This window comes from Ixodes scapularis, unplaced genomic scaffold, assembly GCF_016920785.2.
Source record: "Ixodes scapularis isolate PalLabHiFi unplaced genomic scaffold, ASM1692078v2 ptg003480l_1__unscaffolded, whole genome shotgun sequence".
NCBI lineage: Eukaryota > Metazoa > Arthropoda > Arachnida > Ixodida > Ixodidae > Ixodes > Ixodes scapularis.
In genome coordinates this window covers 144,302-156,836 of record NW_024610332.1, presented here as the reverse complement: position 1 = coordinate 156,836, position 12,535 = coordinate 144,302, and positions in this window count along the sequence as shown.

Sequence of the window (12,535 nt, the reverse complement as noted above, 5' to 3'; positions counted from 1 at the left end):
CCTGGTCTCATGCAGCCAGTCGTGAGTCGATCCCCATGGGAATGCGTTGCTGTCGACGTCATGGGCCCTTTCCCACGCAGTCCGCGTGGCAACCAGTACTTGTTGGTTGTCACGGATCACTTTAGCAAGTGGGTGGAGCTATTTGCATTACGGTCGCTGACGTCCAAAAGAATCTGGTCGTGTCTGATGGAGACGTTCACACGCTTCGGATTTCCGGCGAAATTGATTAGCGACAACGCTACTTACTTTGCCAGCAAAGTGTTCCGAGACTCATGTGCCGCATTGGGCATACAACACAAGCGGACGTCTCCCTATCACCCACAGGCAAACATCACAGAGCGGGTGAACCGAAACCTGAAATCAATGTTAATAGCTCACACCGAACGTCACCCTGACTGGGACGCAAAGCTCTCAGAGCTCGCGTTCGCAACTCGCACAACCGTTAACCGGTCTACAGGTTTTACGCCAGCTTGCCTTAATTTCGGAAAAGAGCTGACTTTCCCGCTGGAAAACACTTGCACGACCAACAACCGTGGCGCTGCTCGCTCATACGGTCAGTTTGCAGGAAGCCTACGACGCAGACTCAGGGACATCGTTCGTGATGCCCGGGAGAGCTAATTGGACGCCGCACGGCTTCAGCAGGCTGAGCAGTACAATCGTGGCCACCGGGACGTGCAATTAGAAGTTGGAGATCTTGTACTCCGGCGGACACACCCACTTAGTGACGCCTCCAGAGGTTTCACAGCTTCCCTGGCAAACAGGTGGGATGGTCCGTATCGAGTGCGAGACAAGGTCTCACGCCTCACGTACACGCTCGTTCATTGTGAGTCCGGACGACTCGCTGGACCCGTTCATGTCACCAACCTCAAACGGTATTATGAATCGGATGACGAAGTTCTCTCGCAGGTGGAGAGTGATGCCGATCCGGGTTATAATTAAACATAAACTTAATTCTGCGAGGACTCTTTTTGATGTTGGTGACAAAGACGAAGACGAAGACGAAGACTTAGAAAATGCGCGTTGCAATAGGCTCTGACGAGAACTAGTTTCCGCACCATACAGATTGTGCGCGTAGTTCTGCGCGATATACACCGACAGTGTGCTCGCAAATTTAGCCAGTCTATTGCCGCGCCCAACGTACCGACGCTTTCTTGTAGAAGTCTCTCCAGAAGACAACTGTTGATTCTTTTTTTTTCCTTTCGTTCATTTCGAACCTTCGACATGTCTCGCTACCGCCTCAACCGTTGCCGGAGGTTCTCTCAACCCCTTCGATGAGCCACGTGGTTTCGGGGACTACGGCAACGCAGTGGGCGGCCGAGCACCCGCTACCGGCCCTAGCTACGCCGCAAGATCAGCAGCCCCAGCTGCGGCTACAACGACGGTTACGGGACACAAAAATGGAGACCAGGATCGCTACGAAGGTCCACCAGAGCCCGACGTTACCAGCTACGGCCCCGGACGTGTCCACTCGTAATCAGGCGGCGGACCAGCATCAGGGGTTTCTGGTGATGGTGTTTAACTCTGAGACGATGAACACTCTGATGCTTTTCAACTTGCTCTGCCTGTACGGCAACGTCGTCAAGATCAAGTTTTCGAAGAACAGGAACGGCCGTGCCATCGAGCAGATGGAGGATCACCTTGCCAAGGAGTGAGCAAGGCCCTTTAAGCATCCTGAGAGTACGTCGCCCTTCAAGGACTTCATGGGCAACTGCAACGACCGCATCACCAATCCGGAGGCGGCCTCCACGAACCGCATCCGGCCGCCTGCACCGTCACAACCCCCTCCTCCTCTACCACCAACAACCAGAGAGGACAGCCACGGAGCCAAAGGACAGAGAAGGGGGAGGGGGGGGGGGAAGAGTTTGTGGGCTTTGCGGCCCGTCACCGCGCAAAAGAACTCGCGCTCCGCGCCCGGCCAGCAACGTGCGCGTGAGCCACGTTCGAGTCTCGGGGGCTGGGAGTCGGTTGGCTGCCGCCAGACAGTAAAGGTGTGTGCTATGAGACCTGCCTCGTTGGTCCTTCTTGCGGGTGAGCAGTAGCACCGAACCCTACAGTACATAGGGGTATCTAGGTCAACAGGATGATGTCCTAATAATGATTAATGTCTAGCCTCCTGTTTGACTACTTGCAGACACCTACTGCCATTTGCCAATAGTATGCCTTACAAAAGGCATTACCATTTTATAGGTGGCAATATTGCACTTCCTTTGAGGGCGCCAGACTGACAATAGAATGACTATAAAATGATATATTCTATAAACACTTGTCAATAAAAACGCTAAATGCCGTTTGATTGTCATTTTAACGCCTCCTGTGCCAGTGCCAAACAATAGAGGCAATAAAGTGATACTATAAAAATTTGAACAACCATAATGACATCACAGTAAAAAACGGCGGTCACATGTCCATAGAATGGCAGTAGCTATGTTTATAGGGGTATCCGGGTCAAAAGGATGATGTCTCAATAATGATCACTTAGCGGCAGCGGTGGTGGCACGAGCATCTTCGTAATCGACTTCTGCATTCACTGCAGGTTCCTTGGTTTGTGGTCGATCACGATCGAGTCTACGGAAGTCAACAACGCTTGGCTGCGCTGAAAAGTGCTGACAATATCACCCCGCAACCAAGATAGAAGCCTGCTGAAACAACGCCCACGACATCAGAGACAGCATTCGCCCACCTGGTTGGCCTGCCACCGTACACGTCATCGATTGTAAAGCTACAAAAGCACGGACATTCACCATCAACGTCTTACTTGGCGGCAGCGGTGGTGGCACGAGCATCTTCGTAATCGACTTCTGCATTCACTGCAGGTGCCTTGGTTTGTGGTCGATCACGATCGAGTCTACGGAAGTCAACAACGCTTGGCTGCGCTGAAAAGTGCTGACAATATCACCCCGCAACCAAGATAGGAGCCTGCTGAAACAACGCCCACGACATCAGAGACAGCATTCGCCCACCTGGTTGGCCTGCCACCGTACACGTCATCGATTGTAAAGCTACAAAAGCACGGACATTCACCATCAACGTCTTACTTGGCGGCAGCGGTGGTGGCACGAGCATCTTCGTAATCGACTTCTGCATTCACTGCAGGTTAGTCACTGAACATTTTTGGTTTCTCCCTTTTTTGCTAGTACCGCCACCGCTGCTGCTGCTGCTGTTTTTCGTAATATAGTTGTGTTTTTCTTTTTCTTCTTTTTGAGAATGTCGAAGGATATGACTAAGCTAATCCTCGAACTAAAAGACGAAATAAAAAAAGAGTTCAAATCATTAGAGAGGGACTTCCGAAATGAACTACGTGAGATAAACAAAGAGTTAAAAGAAATTAACGAGGGGATGAATTTCATAAATAAGGACGTGGAAGACATAAAGGCAAAACTTGATGCTGTTGTGAGCGAGAACACCGCTCTTAAGAAGGCAAATGTAGAACTGGTTGCAAAATGTGATGCTATCGCAATGTCGCTAAAAGAAAATGAACTAAGGCTCGTCCAGTGCGAGCAATACTCGCGGCGTCATAACATTGAGATAAAAGGGATCCCTAAAATTGACACAGAAGACGTCACTGAACTGGTAACTAAGCTCGGAGACATAATCGGAGAACCGATTGCTATTTCCGATATTGAAGTATGTCATCGTGTTCCGACTAAAGAGATGAGCAAAGCAAACGTGATAGTTCAATTTCAACGCCGGCAAAAAAGAGATAGCGTCCTTAACAAAGCAAAGCAAAAACGGATAACGTGCCAGGACCTTGGCCTGAATGAAGAATCGCCCGTTTATGTAAACGAGCATTTGTGCCCCGCTATGAAAAGGTTGCTCGGAATGGCTGTGTCGAGGAAGCGTCAATTCCAGTGGCGATACGTCTGGGTGCAAAATTGCAAGATTTTAGCTAGGAAGGCGTATGGAGCCCCTATCGTTCAAATCTCATGTGAAGGCGACCTTGATAAGATCTGCTAACCCCAAGGGAAAAGGAAAGAAAGTATTTGCTTGGGTACGCTTTTTTTTCGGTATGGCTGTAAATCTTGGTACTATGACACTAGAAGATCTAAGTGATTTCTTAAAGATCCAGACTAATACAAAAACAAGCTTTTTTCATTTAAATGTACAGTCTGCACGATCGAAAGGAGATGATCTTGCATTGTTTTTTGATTCCATCGAAACTCCTTTTAACGTTATAATGTTAACAGAAACATGGTATAAGGACGATGATGATGCTTTTGTTATTTCTGGTTATTATAATTTTATCTTAAATCACGACTATGGTCGTGGAGGCGGTGTGTCATTGCAGACTAATGTTTCCGGCTTTGTGCTCCTCAGTGATTACTCTGTTGTTACGCCACACTATGAAATACTCTGCATTAGAAAAAACTGTTGTATTTATTCTGTCTTATATCGCCCGCCAAATGGAAATATTTCGGTCTTTATAAATTTTTTGGAAGAGTTATTTTGTTTTGCGAACGAAGAAGGCTGTAAATTGTATCTGGGAGGTGATTTTAATATAAATATGCTCGAAGCTTCCCGCATTACCGATGACTTTGCGAATTTGTTGACGTCAAATAATTTCAGTAATGTCATAATTCCTCCAACTCGGGTTTCGTGCTCAACGTCAACACTGATTGATCTGTTTATAACCAACGACTGTGAAGACAACGTTAGTGCTGGTGTGCTGGGCTATGGGTTAAGCGATCACCTCCCTATAGTTATGTTCATTAATAACAATGTACCATGTAATAGGGCTATCAACCCTCCAGTAATGTCCCGAAATATTAGCGCTACAACACTCGAAAAGTTTAGAGAAAAAATCGGTGCTATCAATTGGAGTCCCGTGTTGAGGGAAACTGATGTTGATAAGTGCTATAACCTCTTTTTAGACCTGATAAAAGACGCATACTATTCTTCGTTTCCGTACAAGGAAATTCACTGTAATAAGAAGTGCAAAAAACCATGGGTCACTAAACGACTATTAAGACTTATTAAAAAAAATAATTTTCTTTATGGCAACTTTCTTAGGACACGAAATGAAAAAATATTGCTAGAATTTAAAAAATTTAGAAAGTTTGTCAATGCAGAATTGAAACGAGCTAAACACCGCTATTATGCAGATTTATTTGATATATCTTGCTTAAAGCAGCCCGAAGTCGTATGGAAACATTTGCACTCCCTAATACGGAATCCAACTCAAGATAGAGCAGTCACTAGTATAAGCATAGGCGATAGAACTATTTCTGGTGTAGAGCTGGCGAATATGTTTAATGATTATTTTGTGAGCGTAGGGAAAAGTAGTTATAACAGTTCTGCAGCAAATAATATCCCCAGAATAAACGAAACCATGTTTTTAAACCCATGTGATACTAAAGAAGTACAATCTACTTTCATGAATATAAAAAACAGTCGTAGCCATGACTGTGAGGATCTTCAAATTGGGCCGGTGAAATTTGTAGCTGACTTGCTATTACCGTGTATAACTCATGTGTATAATCTTATATTGTCTTCCGGTATATTTCCTAAGAGGATGCAAATTGCGAAAGTATCCGTAGTGTATAAAGGTGGTGATCGCAATGACATAAGTAATTATCGACCCATATCTATCCTTCCTGTCTTTTCGAAACCGATTGAAAAAATTGTGCACTCTCGACTACTACATTTTTTCGAAAAATACTCGCTACTGACTGATTCTCAGTTCGGCTTCAGGAAACATAAATCTACGGAAACCGCGTTATTGGTGCAGAAGGAAATGATATTAGAAAATTTTGAAAAAAAACTTCTAACGTTGGGTATATTTATAGACTTAAGCAAAGCTTTCGATAGGATAAATCACCAAATTCTTCTAAATAAACTTGAACGTTATGGCATCCGAGGTATCCCATTATCGCTCATAACGTCTTATTTACAATATCGATCCCAATATGTTCGAATTAGAAATTATGTATCTACTACTGAACGAATTTACTCCGGGGTTCCTCAGGGTACACTCTAAGAAAAAAAGGGTGTAGTTGGGTGTATCGGGCGCAGATACACCCCTTTCCGGTCACACACACCCTTCGTAACTAAGCAGGTGTAATGGTACACCAACTACCAGCATCCTCCTCTCCACCCCAAAACGGATCGGCGTAACTGCACACCAGCACTTACACCCCTATCAACTCGTGCTTGGGTTGGATTTAGTTGGATCATGATGGCTATGTGTTTCCGAAAAGTAAAACAAAAATAAAGAAGTTTATTTTCTTATAGATATTTTGCTTATGCTAGTAAGTTTCAGGCATCAACGAGGTTAATTATTTGCTGTTGTAATGCAATGGTAAAATTACTTATGCGTAGTTCAATTCCCGGTTGATACCGGAACTAGAAACATTCACCCTGCGAACTTCAAATACAAAACAAAAAATGATGAAGGAGGACTGGCCCTAGTACGGAGTTGTGCAGTGCGTGTTTAAGAAACAGACAGTGAGATTGAAGCAAAGAAATGTGAAGTGCAGTTTGCTTGGCACAAAATGGTCCCAGCAATGGTGTAAGTGTAAGTATCTGTGCCGCAACCAGAGGTCGCAACACCGAACGCTCTAGAGGGTTAACGCGTTGTTGAACCAATCTGTCAATGTAAACAGGCAGCTTTGGTGAAGCCCATTGGAACAATCGTATGCCGTTCGAGGGACTTGAAATAAGTGACAGCGAAGTTCAAAAGAATCGAAAATCGGGTAGGTATTTCAACGAGCACCGCCTGGCAGCTAACTTCAGCTGCAGTGGGAGTTGGCTGCCAGGTTCGTCGCCGTCGCCGTTCATGCTCGGCTTGTAGACGCCGTTTCTTACCCATGCTATTCTGACGCGTGGTTTCATTCGCAAGAGAGCACATGCAAATGAACCAGAGAAGCCACACGCTGCCGCCGACAGCTTTGTCAGCATGGTGAGGCTTCTACGGCGAGCTGTAATACCTGCTCTGCGTTTTGTGCCGACGCGTCAGCGACACACTGCTAGCTTTTAATCAGTGCAGTCAACTTTCTGCTCGAACGTAGCTGGTGACTATATTACGGTGCTGGAAGATCACTTAGGACTGCTTGTTCGTGTTAAAAATTCCCCGGTGCCGCTAAGAACAGGGCAATGCGACAACGCTTGCGCACTTCGAAAGTCGGCGAAAAACGACCTCGGGTTTGGTTTGAGTGCGTCGTTGTGTCCCGTGGCTATGATAATGACTCGTGTGCATCGCGTATATAGCGGGAGTTTTATATTTTATTTTCATATGAGTAAAGCTATGCGCACTACGTCGTGCACCTCGACTGGAAATGGCAATACGCACGACGCGAAACTCGTATAAAACGAATGGTTACAAGGAGATTCCGAAGCGGTGGCGTGGCATAGTCATTCTACTTCCGGCTGCCGAACGCGTCGGACGTTCGAATCATGAGCTCCGAAGGAGCGGCGATAACAGCCCTCGCCGGCCGCGGTAGTACTGTTTTTCCCGGCTCAAATGAGTCCAGGTTTTTGTTGCCCAAGCTTCCATCAAGTGATGCAATGAAGAAAGCGGTCGTCCTTCACTGCGATATGGCCGGAAGGCCATACAGGATTGAGGATTTCTGGCAACCGCTCGACGAACTGGGGTCTTCGAGGAAGTAGCCGGAATAAGGGCGTACCAGATGTTTCATGTCTGGCTGCTTGACCTGAGGACCTGCGCGGCCAAGCTCGAGCTGGTAACGCAGGACGGCTCACTGTCAAGGGACGCACCTGCATTGTCATGGACCCCTCCAAGCAGGAGGTGCGCATCAAGTTACACTGTGTGGCGTTCGACGTGTTGAACGACACCACTCGCAAGGCTTTCTCGGAGTACAGCAAGGTAAAGGACGTAGCGTTCGACCACTGGAAGGTGCCGAGCTTCGAGAGAGCCGAGTCTACCACTCGGATAGTGCGGCTGGTACTCCGGGAGGGTGTCACCCTTGACCGCCTCCCCCATCAGCTGCGCTTCGGAGGCAGCTTGGTATTGGTCGTTGTGCCTGGGAGGGCCCCAGTATGCCCCCGGTGCCGTAGGACCGGGCATATCCGTCGAGACTGCCGCGCCCCCAGGTGCTCCGAGTGGCACGCCTATGGCCACGAGCGTGACGACTGTGTCCGCTCCTACGCCCAAGCCATGGGACAAGGAGTCAACGAAGACCACCATGAAATGATGGACGAGGAAGAGGCGGAGAAAGCGGCCGCGCCAGATGAAATTCAGGCCAAGCAAGCCAAGAGCGACGACGCGTCCGGCACCTCTCCCAAGTGAGCAGCCCCGTGCTGGCCGGACAAGCCGGCGACTGCGGCTCCTGCAGATCAACCTACAGTTGAGCGCTTGACAGTACCTCCAACGGAGAGTGCCGTGGCTGGTGCTTTGCCATTGTCAGACGAGTTCCCCATCACACCAGAGATGGACGCTGAGCTGGGCTCTGCGAAGCGTAGGTTCGAAGACGTCACGGACACGATTGGCCAGGAACTTCGGCTGCGTTAGCTCGAACGCAGGTGGAGGATGCTGTCGGGCGGGAGCGGAGTGGATGGCCACCAGCGGTCTGGCGCAGACCGCGGAGGATCACGCGACAAACTGTCACAATGAACGGCGGTGCAGGCGGGTTGGTTCTCACTAACCCGTGGTCTCCTTACGAAGTCCTGTCCAAATAGCGACCCTTAATGTCCGAGGCCTCTCAGATTGCAGGAGGCAGAGGCAACTCTACCGACTAGCAGTCGAACAGGACCTCGACATCATCGCTGTGCTGGAGACCAAGGTCGAGAGTGAGGACCAGACCAATCTTATGGTTAGATCTTTTACGGCGCGTTACGAAGTGTGTGTTAGTCACGCGGTTCGGTCGTCAGCGGGCTGTTTGCTGTTAGTACGCCAGAGTTTGGGTGCAACAGTCGAGATGGTGACGACGTGTGCGTCAGGGCGCTTTGTTGTATGTGATTTTTCTTTTTCATTGTATGATTGGGGGGTCATTTGTGTGTACCCTGTACCCCTCCAGTAGGGTTGATGAGCAACGGGTGTTTTTTGATGTTATGCATCAGTACTGCAAAAGTGAGAGCCTTATTATTTTTCTTGGCGATTTAAATTGCATCTGCTCTGCTGGGAACAAGTCGAATTCAATGCCCTATCGCAATTTAAGCACAGAGAGCCTTCTAAGTTTAATCAGCGAGTCCGGCTTAAATGATGTTGGCGAATGTTTGAGGAATGGTCGCGAAATCTAGTACACCCATTTCCAAGGATCGAGTCACGCCTGTCTAGATCGAGCGTATGTTTCTTTAGATTTGATACCATTATGTTTTGAATATCGCATATACCCTGTTTCCTTTAGTTGTCACTGTCTAGTTTCCTTCTGTATGTGTAGTAAATCCCAAGCCAGGAAAGCTTTTAGCTGGGAATTGTGGAAATTGAATGCGAAACTTTTGGAGGATGACGTTTTCACTACCCAAGTGCAGGCCGTGGTTGAAACACTGAAGAACCAGAAAAAATTAGGATATGGCGTGAGATGGGAGCTTTTTAAGCAGGAAATAAAAATGAAAGCATTAGAGTGGGCAGGCATACTTAAAAGCACTGAAAGAAGCAACGAAATGTTATTGTGTAATAATTTGCGGATACTGCTAAACGAAGAAACTTAAGTGCCTGGGGCATTCAAGAACGATATTTCTTTTGTAAAAGGTGAACTGGAGATTCTAGATCGGGAACGATATTGTGAAGCGGTTATTAGAACCAGAGACGAAAGATGGTCAACTGGCGAAGCGCCAGCGTGCGCTGAGCTCCGGGAAAAGATATGCTCGGCGTAACGAGATAAGGGGGGTAGGGAGGAACGGGTCAGTTACGAGCGATAAGGAAGAAAGCGAGCTCGGCATTTTTAGAATATTATGGTAGATTATTTGCGTCCTGTCCAGTAGATGTCCAGCTTTTTAAAGATGAATTTTTGGGTTCCTTGCCGTGCATAGATGACGAAACGAAAGAATTATTAGAATCGACCATCAGCGTAGAGGAAGTGGTCTTTGCAATAGAAGACCTAAACCCGGGAAAGTCTCCTGGCCCAGACGGCCTAAGTGCTGCTTTTTATAAGACTCGGATACAGGAGATTGCCGCAGTCCTAGCCAAAGTATTCAGTGAAGCATATGATTTGAATATGTTGCCTCCATCTTTTTTTTGTCGTCGCTCACAGTGCTAATCCCCGCAGGGGGCACCTGTGAAAGCAGGTGTTTGGAGATTGGCGTCTCCACGGACCCCGAGCTCCGCAGGGGGCGCCTGCACCTTAGGTGCTAGGTGCTTGGTGAGTAGCGTCACCACGGACCCCAGCCACTTTGGCGACACCACAGACCCTGAGTAAAAAGTGGCGAAGACCCACCCACGTCTGGCTGTGTGTGGCGAGCCCGTGTCCAGGGAAAAGGGCATCCTGGTGGTTGAGCTGAGCCCGGGGTAGGTTTGGACCCTTCAGGGCCCCCCGGGCGAGGCAACACACCACTTAGGCCCCTGCTTCCTGTAGACGGGTGTCCTGGCTTGGCCCGACCAGGATGATTCAGTCAGTCGCCACATCTTCTACTATCCCCTCTTATCTTTCTCTTTTCTCTGCTCTTCTTTCTTTCATATTCACCATCTTTGGCGGCAAGGGCTAACCTTGGGTGGCGATAGACCCCTTGTCTAGACCCACATTAGGTTATAGTGTCTTGGTGTTATAGTATATAGTGTTATAGTGTCTGATAGCGTAATGTCGTCAGCAAAACCTTTATTGCTATGGCGCATTACCTATCCCCATGTTGGGCTCCGTGGTGGGTGGTGCGCTACAGACGCCGAACGCCTCCCCATTTATTATGGGTTCCAAACAAAACCAAAAACCTGATCGGGCCCTCAAAAGGGCCCGCACCGAAGTCCTTTACCACCCCGCAAAGTCCCCTGAGCTTTTTAAATTTCCGAAGTTTCTTGTCCTCCATTCTGAGGCGGAAAAGCCGCTTGCCAAGCTTTCTCCCTTCCTTGTTTCTAAAGTTCTTGAAGGTGTTGTTGGTACGAACTTCAATGCCAAAAAGATGGCGTCGGGCGACCTTCTGGTCGAGATAAACACAAAACAACAAAGTGACGCTCTTCTCGCCTTGAACTCCGTTTCAGATTACAAGGTTAGCGTGACACCACACCGCAAGCTGAACACCATTCAGGGAGTCATCTCTGAGAACGACTTGCTCGAAACATCTCAGGAAGAGCTCGTTGAGGGCCTCGTTAGCCAAGGGGTTGTAGGTGCACGCCGCATCACCCTCCGCCGAGATGGTGTCGAACGAAAAACAAGACATATTATCTTGACATTCGATTCCACCACACTACCAGAGACCATAAAGGCAGGATACCTCCAGTGCCGAGTCCGACCCTATGTGCCGAACCCTCAGCGGTGCTTTAAGTGTCAGCGGTTCGGCCATGGTTCGAGGAACTGTCGAGGAAGGAACACCTGTGCAAAGTGCTCCAGCAAGGAGCACGCCACAGATGCGTGCGATAATGAGCCTCATTGTGCAAACTGCAGTGGCAACCACCCGGCATACTCCCGATCATGTCCTATGTGGAAAGATGAGAAAGAAGTCCTTAAACTAAAAGTTACTGAAAACATCAGCTACGTGGAGGCAAAGAAGCGTTTTGCCTTTGTCTCAAAAGGCTCTTATGCCGAGGCCGTGCGCAGGGGACCAGCGCGGCCAGTGGTTTCGATGGGAACGCAGACGTCTCTGGACGACCTGCATCTCCCATCACGGTCCCCCTCCAAACCCCCGAACCGCAAGGTGAATGCTGCCTTGCCAGCATCTACCCCAGAACAGGGGACGATGTCTCCTGCTCAACCGGCCTCTTCGACCTCTCGGGGCCGGGGCCTACCTCCCCACACCTGTGCTCCCCAGAGGAAGCCTGGGGAGGTGCCAAGGCAGTCGACCTCCAGGGTCCAGCTGCCGGCAGCTGCAGACGAGCCCATGGACGAGGGTGGGTCGAGATCTGATGAGGAGGCTCTCCTCTCAAGATCAGAGTCCACCCCTTCTGCCTCCGGTGACTCTAATCGGAGGCAGAACCCCTCTAAAAAACAAAGTGCACCGCGTGTGAAAATAGATTTTAAACCCTAAGGAACATAGCTTTTTAATATAATTTTTATGTTATACTTATTGTGTTTTAAATGGTTAAAAATATAGGGATTATGCAGTGGAACTGTCGCGGCCTTCTACGTAACATAGATGACATCAATTTATTTTTTTATGAGCTCCGCCCTGTTGCTATTTGCCTACAGGAGACTTACCTAACGGACTCGCACACAAAGGTTTTGCGTCATCATCAAGTTTTTAGAAAGGACCGCCATTCCTCAAGCCCTTCGGGTGGTGTAGCAGTGGTGGTTCAGGGTGGAGTGGCATGTGCCAAAGTTCCATTACAAACTTCACTTGAGGCAGTTGCAGTTCGCATCCTTCTTGACCGCCTCATCACTCTAGTGTCACTCTACTTGCCACCTAATGTTCTGCTTCATCTTCACGAACTCCAAGCACTCATCAACCAACTCCCCAAACCTTTTTTAATCCTTGGTGATTTGAACGCCCACCATCC